Raw genomic sequence first — 17,360 nt, forward strand, 5'->3', positions numbered from 1 at the left:
AATAACACAAAAAACAAATGGCCTTTAATCCTTCTAGCAGTCCCTCCACCCCCACCCAGTCCTTCAGTACTTTTCCCCTAGTACACCCTAGCCTCTGGCAGCTGAGAGATTCCTTGTATGTGTAAAGTGCCATTTTTTTCTTTGCTTCCCCATTGGATATGCTTTGCTTTCTTAGTCAAAAAGGACCCTTTACAAAAGGCATTTTCAGACAATCAGCCAATGTGAAATCTTGCAGAGAGCTGAAAGAGAAACTGAATTCTGGATCTGAAGTACACCTAGACTGTGAATCTGTTTTTGTGATAGCATCTGTCTTAAAGGTAGGAAAAGTTCTCCCTTCATCCACTGCATGGTATATCTGTGGAGAAAGACAACTGATTTCTTTCATTATGACATTATTCCCATCTGGAAAGAAACACAATAGATTTAGAACCTAAAGAGTGTTAAAAGCACTGTACAGATACAACATTGGCCTTTAAAAGCCACCGCCAGTGATAACTGCATGCCAGACATGCTTTTTAGATTTCCTCATCCCACACCACTCTCATATTCACTCCTACTATTCCACATATGCACACGAAAAAAGTTAAGTTAGATTAAAAACAACCAAAACACATAGATCATGTTTACCAAAACAAACATCCTGATTATGCTGATTTTCTCACAATCACACTACCTTCCTAATAAAGGCAAAATTTTCAAAAATAAACTGTATTGAACTTTGAAGAAGACATTTACCATAATAAACAAACATTTCCCTAATAACAGAAACAAAAATTCCTCACTGAGACCACTGGAAACTCCATTCATTTATACAGTCCTCATGCCTTGCCTGTCTGCTGATGCCTTGTAAAGTAAAAGTGGAATAGGAGTGACTCTGGCATCTGGGCTTTCTTTTATATAACCTTTCCCACATTTGACATTCTTCATGGTAGTTACCCTTGAGCTCATGATTCCTTAAGCCACATCCAAAGTCAGGTTAGAGCTCTTCTAAAATGTTTTCCTCCCTACAACCTTGAAAATGTCTCCCATTTTTGGAAAACATAGAGTCAAACCAGCTTTTAGCAGAGCTTTTGACCCCAGGGGTAGCTTCTGCAGACCAACCTCAGGCTTCTAGCAAGGTGGGAGTACACCTTGCTAGGGCCTGCATCCCAGGGCCTGGAGCACAAAAACCAAATGAAGGAAAACATAGTGAAGAAGACTATCACATAACCCTACTCCTGCTTGGCGATCAGCTGATTACAGAATCTTACTCTTGACTTTGTGCACAATCAGTGTTTTTTAGTAAATGGACTATGTCTGTTCTTCAACAACCCATGCTGTGGGCTTTTGCAATAAAGTATCTCTAAAAAGAGCTGAAGAGCTGGAGTTAGGGTCATCTAATGTATTTTGCATGGGGTTTGTGATTACTATTCAATCCTTGAATATAATAAAGATATGTATCATGAGCTTTGCCAGATATATGTCAGGAATATCCATACGAGATGACGTTTTCTTTTTTTCTTTTTTTAAATTATATAACGAGGCTTTCTCCCATCTCTTAATTTAGGAAGTTAAAATCTCTGTTTTAGAAAATGTTCCTTACTCTGCTATTCTTTATAGCACCACACTGGTTAAACTTTTGTGCTAAATTGTCAAGGCTGTTACACAGAAGTAGGATTCTAGGAGAGTTTGACTGTACTTCAAATAGCATAAATATTACTTGTAGAAAAATAAGCAAAAGACAAAAACTGATCCAAATGACTGAAAAGTCTAGTTAATTGGTTCCAAGTAGTTTTCTAATCATGTAACTGCATTTTACTCTCATTTCATCCAAGTAGTTGCAGGAAAGGAGGAACTTTTTGCAAAAAAATTTTTGAGCTTTCATTTTGTTTCTGTTTTTAAGACTTTGGAAGTGGTACTTAAGTTTTCCTTTAATATTTTACTTATGCTGTTTTCGTATAAATATAAGCCCAACTCTTCAAACTGTAATTGAAAGAAAATTGCTGGAGACACTGTAACTTTGATCCATTAGACATTTGAGGGAAAGTTCATTTTTAATCCTGTAAGAATGTCATCTCAAATGAACTTGGGAGTTCTGCTGATGACCTGGGCTCTGGCTTTAGAGGGAGGAGACTTTCAGTCGAGTCTTGTGAGTTGGTGATTATAATTCAGAACCAGCACTCCCATCCTTTCTCAACTGTGATAGAGGTTGTATGGTGCAACTTGTTATTCCAGCTGTGGAGAGTTCATTGAGATGTTACAAGTTACCTTTCAAGTGTAGGTTTAAGATTTAATGATGTTTTGTTCATGAGAGATCATAAGTAAGTTTTCCACTGAGATTTAAAAAGAGAGTTTTTGTCACTGCCCTACTTTAAAATAACAGATTTTGCCTATTCTAAATCTGATTTTTAAAGTAAGTGTAACAACTAAAATTAGTTTGGAGTTAGGAAAATTCAATAGTTTTACCCAAAAGGAGGTAACTTGTGTGAAGGCACATCCGAATCACAAGTATCCAGGTACACTTCTACTGGAACATGTAACAGAACAAAGGAAGACTTTGAATCGATCGTCTTTCTAGTTGTTCACTGCTCTTTTAAAAACTTGTATCATGATAGGTGACATGACTACAAAGAGATTTTCCAGATTATCTTAGAGTTTCGATTGTAATTAGTTGGACTTTCCTTGTCCCTCATTAGTATTTGTCCACATGGCAAACAGTAATGATTCAGTAATGACTGCTACTGTGTCTGGGACTGTGCTTGGCATTGGGGTGAACCAGAACAAAGTAAGTGTCTGCCCTATGGCTTGGAGGAGCTCATAAGCTAGTGGCGAAGAGACACGTGTGATCAGCTTGCTATAACAATGAGGTATTTCAGCTTTCATGGTAGTAATATAAACATGACATATTGTGTGTTGTGCGTTGCCTTTTGTGTTGTGTGTTGCCTTTTGTAAAAAGCACATAAGTAAAGTTGCCGCTTGGGTTTTCCAGCAAGAATTAAAACTGCTCAGTTACAAACTTTCACTTGTCTCCATGTTATAAGCAGAAACTTGCAAGATGATAGCCAACGATGGGTATAGAGTTAAGACATGAAATTGAATTTGCTCTGCCTAAAGTTAACTGAGGTGGAGATCAGACTTTGTAAGCTTAGCCTTGTTAATCCCATGCCAAATGCAACAGAGAGGGTTGGCTTAGAACAGAAATGAGCAAGGATGAGAACTAAATTGTTTATTTTTAAGCCTTTTATAAACAAAGGTCAAACAACAAACACCCTTGGCCATATACTACTTGTGTCGTAATCTGCTTCTACTGCACCAGCCCCACCAGTGATCTCAGCAAAATAGGGTTAGGAAGGCCAGAAAGGATGCTGTGCTGGGGACGTGTTATAGTGTACATCAAGCATAGGGGTGCTTCCCCAGGTCTCAGAGCCCAGCCATTGCCTGGAAGGCTTTCTGCCCCCAATTATGTAAGAACCCATCTATGAAGAATACAGAGAGGAGCCCTAAATATCTCTAGATGGAAATGTTTACCAATGCCACTGGAATATAACATTTGAAAATAAGAGGGACTTTGTTTTATTAACTGTTCTGTCCCTAGCACCTCAAGGGATTCCTGGCACATATGAGTGAATATGTATAGAATGATTGGATAGCTGATCACAACATTTTGAACATCACAAATATGTTCGTGCATTTCTTTGAATTAGTGATCGAGAGGAGGAAAAAAGAATTTAGGATGATTTGCTAGGACCTGTCTCATTGTACTAGTTTGCTAAAATGTACACAGACCAGAGATTTCAGCCCCAAAGAGTCATCCTCTATCTTTCCCACCATTGTCCAGACTCCAAATACTGCTCTGGCTTTTGATAGAAATCAAAATGTATTTTGACGTGTGCACATCAGTAGAGAGGTGGCAAAGAAGGGAAGGTCTTCCAAAGAAGGGAAGACTTAGCTGAAGTTTTTAACAAATTTCAACTTATTTCTTTTCATCTAATTCCTCCAGTAGTTAGCATGAGAATAATGATTTAAAATATTTATTTTTCCCTTTATGTAAGGATTTTCTATGATATATTCCAGGAAGTGTTTTTTTATCAGATCTCTATAATCATTGGACCTGTGTAATGGATCATGGAATGATGAAGAGAAAATAATTACAGTTCAAAGATAATTATTCTAATTTGGTCATGTCTCAAAAATACTTTTAAAAAGCTTAAATTTTATAAGCTTGTCTATTAAAGGAATGATGACTATCAAAATCACATCCATGGGGACCAGTTTAAAAATGGATTTATGCAAGCTACACTCATTGTTGATATTATTTTCTCCCTGTTAACATGGACTACTGGACCATCATGTTCCTTCTGTACATCTAAATCTGAGAGGAGCTGAAACCCATTAGAATGACAGCTAATGCTGTAAACCCAAATGACAATTTATGATCTTAATTTTGGTAAATATTTCACTAACTAGACAATTTCTTATATATCTCATTTACCAGCTGAATTCATACAGAGAAAATTTCCTCCCTCAAGGGACCAACAGTCTGGTAGAGGACATAGATAAAGTAAAAAGTTAAAATTGCAGTGCAGTATAATCAATACTATAAAAGAGATACGTGAAGGAGAGTATTGTGGGAGCACTGCAGAGAGGCAGTTAACTCTGAAAAAGTGTCAAGGAAAAAGGGAGTTGCAAAATTTCAATCTGATCACAAAGAATGCATTGTCTTTACTCATGCAAAGGGAAGTTGCTGGCAGACCTCAACCAGCCATGTGTCCTGCATTATAGGAGAGGAGAGAATAAGTGTCCATTAATGAAAAGCAATACTTCCAGGTTTTTGAAAACCCAAGAATCCCAATATCATCTTTTTCCATATGCTTGTTTAATGTAGTTTCAAATAAGAATGATTATCCATGCACTGTGATTGATAGACATCTTTCATTTATAGAAGAACGTAATACAAGTGTTGGAGACACCAGAAGTCAAAGCCATGTAACAAAATACTGTCTCTGCTTCCACTATGTTTTGGTGGAAATCACTTGGAGATAGTCAACATCAGATTCTATACTTGATGCTCATTGTCTAAAACTTCATAACCTACTGTTAAAGGACAATTTCTTTTTTTTTTAAATAAGTAAAATTATGCCTCATAGAAATATAAAATGAACACATATGAAAGATTTTATTTAAATCATTAATTAATGAAAACTAATAAGATGTTGCAAGCAGTTCAAAAGAGATTTCAAAGTATCACAACTTATGTAGTTGAATCAGAAATGCTGAAATTAATTTACAAATAGCTGCAAACCTGGCTTTCTCTATTGGGGCATTGGAAGGTGGGGAGAGGGCACAAATAAATCATGTGTCTCTCCACCAGATAGAATTTTCAGTTCTATGAACAAGAGTTAGGTCCAGTGCTATCTGTTATCTACAACTTAGAGTTGTAAATTAGCTCAAAGGCTTAAGGCCTGTATAAATCAGATAACCCAAAAGAGTGTGCTAGATAATACACTGCCTTACTTTCCATTGAATACAATCAGTAATCTTTGGGTCCATTTCAATATCTTTCATAATTTGTCCCTATGAAACTATATTGTCCTTTCTTGTACTAAAGAAATGCCTCTCTGCTACAGGAATCAGATTAACTGATTTTCTCCCCTAGGTTGCAAATTCTTGTTGAAAAAAGCAACAACCTTTAATATTAACATATGTATATATTTTCTGGATGATAGTAATAATCATTTTCAACAAATGATAATTTAAAAATATCTCATCGATTATAAACAGGAATAGTCGAAAATATACTGTGATAAGCTAGAATATATGTGAATGTGATACCAATGAGATCAGAGATTTGGGACAAAATGGACCTTGGAAGCTGGTTGAACAGGGCATGCGCTCTCAGAATCAACCCGGAAGTCTTAGTAGTTGAAGTTTGCGTTCCCACCAAGAGGCAGAAGTCCTGTATTGCTGCTTGGAAATAAAGGAGTACTTTAAGATTAATGATTGTTTGATTTGATCAGAAAGCTCTTTGGGGTTTGGGTTGAGAATATTCTGAAATGTTACAGGATTTGCCTAAGTGAAAACACATTGTACTAGTTTCAGGTAAATACTTCAGGTGGCATTTTTGATGGGCCATTTTTCTGCATTCTTTTACATTTTCATTGGGCAGTGAAAAAAGTGTACAAAATAAATAAAGTCCTTGCGCTTATTTTCTCTCTCTCTATACAGGCAGTCCTCACTTTGCATGGTGCCATGTTAACAGAAACTCTTGCATATCTGGACTGTGTTCTTGCTTTGCATGGGGAACCAAAGTGAGGGTTGCCTACTTATACATGTTTTATTAAACAACTAGGTTAAAGAGCACATTTTTCTGTCCTTGGGTTGTTAGACCAGCTCCCAAGAGCCCATGTTATTCTCCTAAGGTAACTTTTTGGAGTATTACACACAACATTGAACAACAGTCCTCATACAATGAGATGACTGCATTTAATTTAGCAGTGTGTATCACACCAAGCATTCTTTGGCCTTCTACTTCTTCCAGTCCAGAATTAGAAAGAGAATTTACAATAAAGGTAATGAAGTTTTCTATTTTTATGTCCTAGGAGACTGAATCCCCATTTTGAACCTATTCTGAAACACAATTTCTTAAGTAACTTATAAAGTTGAGTTAAACAAGTATTTTATGCTATCCTGGTAGACTATAGAAAAGAGCTTTCTTAAGCCAAAAAGTGCTAGCAGATGGGTTACTTCTCTTTTCTCTTTAAAGAGGCAAAACACTATGACTGACTAAAACCATAGAGTCATAAGAAAGCAGTCAACATGGTTTAAACAAAGAAATAAGGACTTTGGAGTCAGACAAGTCAAAGTTCAATTCTCAGCACCATCACTTGCCAGATGTACAATCTTGGGCAAAGTTCATTACAGCGATGCAGAGTGTCCTCATCTAAACTATGGAGGTAGTGATAATATGGAGCTCATACAGTGAATACTTGAATTCACACTCAGTAGTGCCTGGCACATAATCTAGGATTTAGAGATATTAGTTCCCTTTGTGCCCATCATTCTGCCTGCTCCTTTGCCTCAGCTATTGGGGCAGGAAAACTGCAGAAGGATTCCAGTACATCTGAGTGGAGGCACAAAGCTCCCTAGTGAAATCTTACCTCTACCGTAAGCACCTCCGGTTAGGGAGCCCAATGGAAGGAAATGCATAGATAGAGACCGCTCAAGCAAAATGCAAGTTTTCTCTCCCACTGTCTCTCTCCTTTACAATAAACCCACAGAGGATGCCCTCTTCCCAAGCTTATGGCAACTGCCTTTTACATAAGAAATCCATTTCATAAGTCTTTATCTAATGATGCTTTATAGATTTTAGTAACAAAGTATATTTCTTCACCTCAAATGCCCTATAGAGAATATTTAAAACTACCCTGATTTTTGAAACAGAGCCATTGGTATAACATGTTAGCATATAGGCCAAGGCAACAAATAATAACTTAGGCCACTGATTAAAATTAATCTCTATACTCAAATTCCTCTTGACAGTATCATAGTTTTTTAGAGAAAACTGTTTTGTATATTTTAAAGGAGACATGTATTTTTCTTGGGATTCTTTTGCACTTTTTTTGTTAAAATCAGGATTCATATATGAAATGTGATATATTGATGTGCATATGAAAAGTAGCACTTCATTTTTGTCCTTTTTTATACAGGTTTCTCAGCTTATTCAATTTATAATTGAAAATTACCACAGGATATTTGGAGAAGAAATCACTTCCCTCTTGGGAGAGATTTCAGAGAAATGTGACACAGAAGAGGATACCTCAGGTATTGTCAATAATTGGGTTGTTTTTCGTGAGAAAGAGACACATGTCTGTGAAGATGCTGGGACAGTGGTGGTCCCAGAGCCCAGAAGCTCAGGTGAAGGGAGCCTCTGAATTGAGTCAGTGGGTCCAGGGCTCCTTCCTGAGAAGGCCTGCTAATGTTCACACTGGTGGGGTTAAGAAAGGTATAAGGCTAGATGCCAAACTTCAAGAACTTTTTAGTGGCAGCATGATATGGTAGTTTTAACCTTTTCTTTTTTTTTAAATAAAATTTTACAAAGAATGCTGATATACATAAAGAATGACTGTAGTTCAAACTGAAATAGAAGACTTAAAGGCAGGCCTGGTCATTTTCTTCCTCTCCTTTCTCTTAGTGGGGTCCCTGAGACACCTCAGAATTCTAGGGCACTTTGAAACAGTTTAAAAACAATTAGCATCATGGCAGAGGTAGCGGGGAGACTTGAAGACATTTAACCTTACAGAATATGAATTCCTGTACCACCAATTACTAGTTGTTACCTTTGGCCAATTATTCTATGCCACTGAACATCAATTCTGCATCTAGGAAACATGGATAGCCATAATGTCTAACTTTTATGTTTGATTTAAAGATTAAATAAGTAATGGATATTAAAGAACTTTGTCAAAGAGAAATTGATAGTAAATGGTTTCCCTGAGACTAGGTTTAATTATGTATACCCATGTTAGAAGGCAGTGTTACTCAGAACCTAGCTATACGTGGCACCGATTCCTTTATATGTTTCTTGCCATTTCTTGATGTTATGACGTGTCTCATTGCTTTGAGGAAATCTTACTTAAGGAAAGCCCATTTCTTCAGGAATGGAACTTGACTTTGACCATTGTGAACATGAAGATATTCAAATGGAACAATGTAGACCATCCTAAACATGAAGATGTTCAAATGAAACTTGACTTAAACCATCTTCAACATGCAGACTTTCAAATGGAACTTGATGTAGATCATCGTGACCATGAAGATATTCAAGTGGAACTTGACGTACACCATCTTGAACATGAAGATATTCAAATGGAATGTTATTTACATCATTCTAAACCAGAAGACATTCAAATGGAACTTGTCTTAGACTATCTTAAGCATGAAGACTTTCAAATGGAATGATCTCTTAAATCCAAGCTGGTGACTGTTATAGTAGTGTATGGAAACGCCACACTGCAGGACCATGACAGGCCCTCAACTAGCATGAACGCTTCCTGCTGCCTGCAGCAGATGCTCCAAAAAGTCCCCGGTAGCACCAGTGCTTCTTGGAGCCCAGCACAAACTATATAGTCAAAGCTGTCATCTCTCAGGGAGTTTTACCGGAAAAAAATACGCAAGTCCATCTATGATCCAATTCTCTCACAAGAAGATGAGGATGATCTGAAGCAGAATCAACCCCTACAGGAAAAGGGTATGACATGTTTGAAGCAGAATTTAGTCATAGGCACTGATATCAAGAAAAATATCACTAATAAACAAGTTAAGAAAATCTCATCTAGGAATGAAGGAAATCATGTGAAACTTTTCCCAAATCCAAGCCAGTGGCCATTTCTGAGGCATCTTACAGTCACGTGTCCTCATATGATCATCTCCAAAACATGCCCTTTGATTTGGGTACAACTGTATACTCCCTGGCACACACAAGAGGTGCCCTCAAGAGTTCAAGGAGGCACCAGCACTGCTTAGAGCCAAACAGTCATAACCAGCACTGCAAACAGCCATCTCGGGGGGATTTATTCAAAGAAATAACAGAAAACTATCCATGAAAATGGTCACTTGGACAGAGAAGATAATTATTTCAAGCGGCACAAGTCTTTGCAAATGGAGGCTCATTAGTCATGGGCATCAAGGTGGACAAGAGTAATGCCATAAAACAAAACACTGAGAAGGTTTTACCCTCACACTTAAACACTTACTTGCCCAAAGACTGGCTCTTCCAGTTTGTCCTCCCCAGGCACTTCCCCATCTGACTCATCAGTGAATTCCCAAGACAATACTTTACCACAGATTTATGAACACTTTGTGTTGACACCAGCTGATACTTCCTCACCAGTTGATTACACTGTTAAGGCTCAAAGAAAACAAGAACAACTTTCTTCTGTCCTTTACAGTTCTGGTCTCATCTCTGGAATGCCTGCTCCGTCATCTGGGCAGGCCAGCAGCCACTTGGCTCATACAAATAAGGACACCGTAGAGAGTCTGTAACATTCTGTAACTCTTCACCCCATCATATGGTTGAGAAATAGCATGGCCGCTCTGAAAAACTGGTCCCTCAGAAAGAAACCAAAGACATATGGACCAGAGGAAAAGAAAATAGGTTCTTCTCAAAAGATGCACGGAGCCGCCTGCACATGCTTCTGGTGTTTCAGAAGCCAGGTCACTGCAAGAGAAACAGGAAGATATGTCCCTGAAGAATGCTCAAGAACTTGAAGCTGTGCAAGCAGCCGAGTGCTATAACTCTTATCCCAGCCAGGACTCGGAGAAATACTTTTACTCTACACTCAACCTAGTGGAAAATAGCCTCAAGCTTTGAATGCAGTCACATGAAGAAGGAGAGAGTAGTGGGCACTGCTCTTCTGACACTCTGCCTTATGCGAAATCCTCAGCCTGCCCTTTGAGTGAATAATGTATCCAGCTCAGACGCAGGGCCTACGGTCATTTGTGATACTGGGAACAAACATTCAACTAAAGACATTTAACTACAATAAGAATCTGATGTCTACAAGAACAGAAACTGAGCTAATCATGGACATAAAGACAGGAATTATTATGACCCCGTTGTATAAAATACCTGGAATAGGTAGCATGAAATAATCATCGCTAATACTTAGGATGACAAAAGAATTTTTTTTTTGGAGACCATTTGATAAAAAGTTTAGACTAAAACTGCCTCTTTTCTTTTGGGATGGGCTTTTTTAAAGCTGCTTTTGCATTTGGAATTAGGTTTATATGACTCATTGTAACAACAGTAAAGGGAGTTAGGTGTTGAACTCATATTCACTTTTAGTCATTGAAAAAAAATTGACTAAAGAGTTTTTCTCTCTTTTTACTGTTATAGCGAACCATATAAAACTAATTCTGAAAGAAAAAAAGCAGATTTAGAAAAGCCCATTCCAGATAAAAGAGGCAGTTTCAGTCTAAACTTTTGCTATATAATCTCAAGAGAATTATTTTGTCTTTATGTCCATGATTAGCTCAGCTTCTCTTCTTGTAGATATCGGATTCTTATTGTGTTTAAATGTCTTTGGTTGAATGTTTGTCCCCTACATCACGAACTACCATAGACCCCAAACTAGCTTATTCCAAATCAATTTTATGAGCTGAAAAATTTATGTCAATAGTTCTTTCCTTATTGTTCTAAGAGTTGCATTTTTCAGTTAGAGAGGAAAAACAATGATTTTTTTATTTTTATTTTTATTTTTTTATAAGATCTAAGTCCTTTCAGTATTAGCTATAGGTGCTACCTACCTCTAGGGCACATAGCCGTGTTTGCCCTAAGCATTATAAATAACTTTTAGAAGTCTAGGTCCAAAGAACTTCTTTCATGATATTAACCATCTCAGTCACAGATGTGAAGTAGACTTCACCTTGTAACCAACCACTCCTGTACTTAGATTCCTAAGTGTCCATATGCATCTTTTGCAGTGTAATATATAAAGGCCAGGGATTCCCCTTACCAGTACTATAATACAGCACTGCTACTGTCAGCAATGAAAGATGTGAATGAAGCTCTTATTATTTGGAGTGTCTTTCTGGAAGAAATTTCTTCCCTACTAAACAAAATAACGTTCGAGCCTTTTTTATCCCACATTGACGTGTCAAAAATCACCAAAAAACCCCCCAAAAACCCAACCCCCCCAAAAAAACCCCACAAAAACAAACAAAATTCACCCACCCAATTTGAAGCACAGAAGTAAATAAATGTTGAAGTTTTGAAATAACCATTCTTTCTTTCTTTCTGTGTTCCCTTAGATACTCCTTTAATACTTAATGTGACCAATTTGTTAGTATTACTGTAAAGTATTACATGGTATGATTTGAACACAGATTACATGTCATTTTATTATACTATTAATCTATAATATATTAGACTGATGTTTGATCTAAAAAGCTTTGAGTTTATATAATATATCCTGACAAATTTTACCACCATATGTTATGAAATACATACGTATTTTTGTACTTACAGAAACTGCTGCTAATTTTTAAATCGTTTGGTTATGAAGGCACTGATAATGAATATATATAAACTCATGCTGTCTGTGAAATAAAATATCACTCTCCAGAGTTAAGAGTCTCATCAGAACAATATTTCTCTCTGTAGAATTGTTTTGGTTAATGACTCCAATGTCTGCTAAACATCAATTTCATAAAATGTAATTAATGTAGAAATGGAATTTTGAGTGTTTAATCATAGACCATAGTCCATGTTTCAAGAAAAAGAGTTTTCTTTTGCTTTTGTGTTTTTCTAATCTTAGTATTTACCAAACAAGTTATGCTATAGACACAGTCTTCATTTTTTTAGGCATTATTTTTATTGTGCTCCTATATTCTCCTATCAAAAGAACCATCAACTCAGTATAATTGATTGTGTGAGACATTCTTACCCAATTTGAACCATTCTAAATAGAGTACCCAGTTGACCTCCGATCCATACCCAGACAACAATATTTCTCAGGACATATAAAATTATGAAATATACAGGTTTCTCATGAATGTTGCATGTTTATCTTCTCAGAGTTCATTGAGGTTCACTCGGTGTATGTTTAACCACCATTTCGAAGAGATTCAAAACTATATTCTTCCTTACTACAGAACAATTTTTAGTTCTCACTGAGCAATGAAGACCACAACCTCAGTAGCAGAAACGTCATCGATAAGATTTGGGCAGCATACAAATATGCTGATGTTAATTTCTCTATATATCTTACAGAAATACAGAGATTATTTTACATTTAATTGAATAAAAACATTGGATTCAAGAAATTATCTCACAGTATGTTTTTTTCTTTACATGGCATGACTTTGAATGGAAAAGATCTACTGTTTCCTGGGGCTAATGGCATATTTTGTTTGTTGAAAAGAAACTCTAGGAATGTTATGTATCTTAATCCAAATTATAGTAGTAAGTGTCTGAATTATCTTTTCCCCCCTGGTCAGGTTTTAATGACTTGAGAGGAAGTCTTTGTAAACTGCTTATTTTAATACAAAGAAAAAACAATAATAAAGTGTAGTGAAGTGTTAGCTTTCTTTAATATCTATCTTGATTATGAGAATATCTTATAAGCTAAATTTTGTGCTGAAAGGAAGAATATGATTGAGTTTCATACTGTTTACCCCAAGCATGAGTCCTACTCTGTTTCTGAGCCACCTGTGAGTATAAATCCTGCATTGGTATTGTTTTTCTTGAATACAGTGAACTTGAGCTTCCATTCTGCATAATGTCATCAGGTATGTGGTAAAATTGGTAGAAGGCTCTAGGGTGGAGTTTGGAAAATTTTGTTTTGAAATCCCAAGGAAATACACACAGTGGATATTGGATGTATATTGTTCCTTAATTTGTACGATGTGTTTTCTGATCGTGCTGTGCCAGAGCGCATCTACCACTTTTAGATAGTTCAGTGTTTTTCTAACCTATTTAATTTGTTAAGGCAAAGCAAATATGTTTTGTGGAGTTTGATTTTTCATGGCAATATACAATACATATTTGGCACACATTAAGATTTAAATGCTTATTGTTTTCATCTACTTTGATTTTACCTGATAGTAACTTGGATTTAAATTTAGAACTTCTCCTTGCAGACTCTTGATCTGCTATGAAGAGTGAATAAATTGGCTAAAAATCAGTTTTTGTGAGGTAGGCCTATTATTCTGGTCCAGTAAAATGGATGCTATAAAGAAATACTACTCCTCTGCCAGCTCATAGGTGCTATGATTCTTACAGCCTGAAATTCAGAAGAAAAACAGTTTATACTTTGCCCAAACATTGGGATGACTGGGAAACAGAGAATCATCAAAACACATTAGCACAGAGAAGCTTATTGCTTCAAGGCACAGGAAATGAATAGAGGAGGAAGAAAGCCAATAATGAGCTAATTCAAGCAAGAAACTAAATCACAAGGAGGTCAGTGAAATTCAAAAAGATGGAAAGAGCATGGCTGGGAGGAGATGGAGGTGTTACAAATGATATAAATGCTATTCAGGCAGTTCGATTTTTATTGCCAGGTACTACTCCAGACCCTAGAGATATAAGGTGAAAAAAGACAGATCATTTCTGTCTTCAGAGACTTTAAACAACTCAAAGAAAAACTGGGCCACATAAAAGAAAGGGAACAGTAATGTTTATTGGGCAATTATTGTTGCCTGCATGCACTGGGGATCAATGCACTACATAAGTTTACACTTAATGATCATAATAGCCCTATGTAGTGGGTACATTCAGCTAGAACCTCATTCTGATTCCAGACTCTTTTTTTTTTTAAAAAAACACTTTCACCTTAAATTAGGGATTATAATAACACTTCCTCCATAAAAAAGCAGATGCTACTTATATACACGAACTCAGTCCAAACCTAACAAGTTACTGTGTCTCCGCTAGATATCCTCAATTTTAGAAAGTCATTCAGTATCAGGAAAAATTCAGAAGGCTATCATAATTGTCAAAATAATTGAGCTGAAAATTTTGTCCAGACAAAATGGTACAGACTTGTGTCTCCCTGCTCCTCCCCACTAAGTATAGCAATATGGTTAAGTATAATCATAACTCCTCAAAATAATGCAAAAGACAACCAAAGAAGAATCCTAAGAAGTGATAAAAGAAAGGTGAATTTGTTCAGAAACCCAAGACTGGAGAAACAAGACAGTAGCAAAGCATTTTACGTCCCCTCAACCTATAGAAGGTGACCTAAAACTGACCTTTCACAACCTAGCAACAGAAGGACACCCAGATATGCTCATTCCTACTTCTGAGCAACTAGAATCCCTCTGACACTGTTGGGTAAACCAGGTACCACCAGCAAGAGGGATAGTTGAGTGTACCACTAACAAGTGGCCAGGGAGAGAATTGTTCTTTCTTGCTAAGCCTGAGACTTCCGTCCCCCACTGGGAGATAGTCAGTTGACCAAGCAATAAAAGAAAGAGGGACTCAACCATAACAAACAGCTCAACCTAGGAAGCATTTTTGCCCCAGCAAGCCTAAGTCTCTCTTCTCCCATCCAAAGACACTGAAACAGCCAGATAGTTTAGACAGGAGGAATCTCACCACCAATAGCACCCATCCAGGGCAGTCTCAGGCTATGGGGTGAAAAGTTCTCTCTAGGAGAGAACAGATCACAATTGCAACACAAAATCTCCAAAATGAAACTTATTGGGCCAACATTCCCCAAATACAGGAAAGAAACTGTGAGCTAAAGGTAAATGAGGTGACTACTTACTAAAATAAAAGATTTAAATAGGACTCAGAGTCTCCTAACAGAATAGACAAAATAGGATACAACTGTATCCAGGATACAACTGAAAATCACTTGTCACACCAAGAACCAGGAAAATTATAACATCAATGAGAATAGACAACCGACACATCAAAAAGATTTTAAAACAGGCATCTTAAAAAAGTTTCAACAACCAAGTAGAAATTATCTTGAAACAAATGTAGTAACAAGTCTTAGCAAAGAGACAGAAGTTATATAAAAGAACCACAAGAAAATTATAGATCTGAAAAATACAATAACATTGAAAAACTCACTGTGTGGAGTGAATAGCAGAGTGGAAGTGACAGAGGGTAGGGACAGGGAACTTGAGGACAAATAAAATTTACACAGTATGAACAGAGAAAAGAGACCAAAAGAGAAAAAAAAAGTGTACAGAGCCTCAGGGGCCTGGTAAAATAACAAAAATTTCAACTTTATAGAAGTTCCAGATGATGAGGGGCAGGGTACCGCTCTTATCAGTATTCAGAGAAACAATGGCTAAAATGTCCCAAATTTGATGAAAGACACAAACATTTAAGAAGGTAAGTGAAACCCAAACTGGATTAACACATCATAATGAAATTTATGGACTCTAAAGACAAAAGTAATTTGAAATTATAAATGACACCTTACCTATAAAGGCACACTAACTTACATGAGTGGATCTATCATCTGGAACCATGCAGAGCAGAAGAAAGTGGCACATTTCCCAAGTGCTAAAAGAACTGTCAATCCAGAATGTTCTGTCCAATGAAACAACCCATGAATAAAGGAAAAGTAAGGATATTCTCAGATGAAGGAAAACTGTTAAAAATGTGTCACTTGCACTCATAGATGTTTGAAGACTAGCTAAGGGAAGTCTTTAAACATAAAGTAAAAGCTAAAAGAAGAAAATTTGGAGCATTGGAAAGGAAAAAGGGACAACAGAAAGTAGAAATAAGAGTACATAATGATAATGCTTCTGAGTTTTATAAATCATCCCTGATAATACTTCTGAGTATTATAAATCATCCCTGATAATACTTCTGAGTTTTATAAATCATCCCTGATTCTTAAAACAGAAAGGCTAACACCATTTGATACTCAAGAAAATGATATTTTAAAGTGAGAACACATACTTAAATGGTGAAAAGTTGATACCAGTAGAATGTGATATGTTACGTATGTATGTTAGAATACTTAACGACTACAAATACTATATATTTGGAAAGTACATCTCTCTTAAACACCATAAATAAAGGTGGAACTCTAGAGAAATGTTAAAACTACAGGAAGGCAAAAAAGAGAAAGAGCATAGAAAACGAGAGGAAATAAACAGAAAACAAATAATAAATGGCATAAATAAGCTCTAATATATTAAGATTGCTTAAATATAAATGATCTACATACACCACTCAAAAAACAAAAATTGACAATGGATTAAAAAAACTAACTAATGATATCCTATCTACAAGAAACACTTCAAATTCAATGACATAGGTTGGTTAAAAGTAAAAGGATAATGATATACCATGCTAATGACATTGATCAGAAAGAATTACGAGTGGCTATATTAAAAATGAAAATAGTAAATTTCAGAGCAAAGAAAATTAGCACAGACAGAAAGGGATATTATATAACAATACAATGTTCAATCCTCCAATAAGACAACAAGTCTAAGTGTGTATGCACAAACAACAAAGCTTCAAAATATGTAAAGTAAGAAAATGAGATAATAGAAAGGAGAAATTAGCAAAATCACCATTATAGTTGAAGAATTCAACAATGCTCTCTCCACTATTGATAGAACTAGACCGAAAAGCAGCAATGACATAGAACTTAACATCATGAACTAAAATGATATGATTGGCATTTATGGAACACTCCATTCAACAATAGAATAAACATATTCTCTTCAATTGCCCATGGAATATAAACTAAGATAGACCATATCCCAGGACATGAAACAAACATCAGCATTTTTAAAAGAATTAAAATCATACAGAGTATGTTTCTGACCATGACACAATCAAACTAGAAATCAATAACGGAGAGATAATGAAAATTTTCAAACCCTTAGAAACCAAACAACACTTC

At 36.2% G+C, this 17,360-nt stretch overlaps 1 pseudogene; it reads left to right on the forward strand.

Annotated features, from left to right (window-relative positions):
- Window positions 1-10,514, forward strand: part of LOC102886767 — a 14,719-nt pseudogene extending 4,205 nt beyond the window's left edge.
- Window positions 10,515-17,360: the final 6,846 nt, after the last annotated feature.

Source organism: Pteropus alecto, unplaced genomic scaffold (assembly GCF_000325575.1).
Source record: "Pteropus alecto unplaced genomic scaffold, ASM32557v1 scaffold188, whole genome shotgun sequence".
NCBI lineage: Eukaryota > Metazoa > Chordata > Mammalia > Chiroptera > Pteropodidae > Pteropus > Pteropus alecto.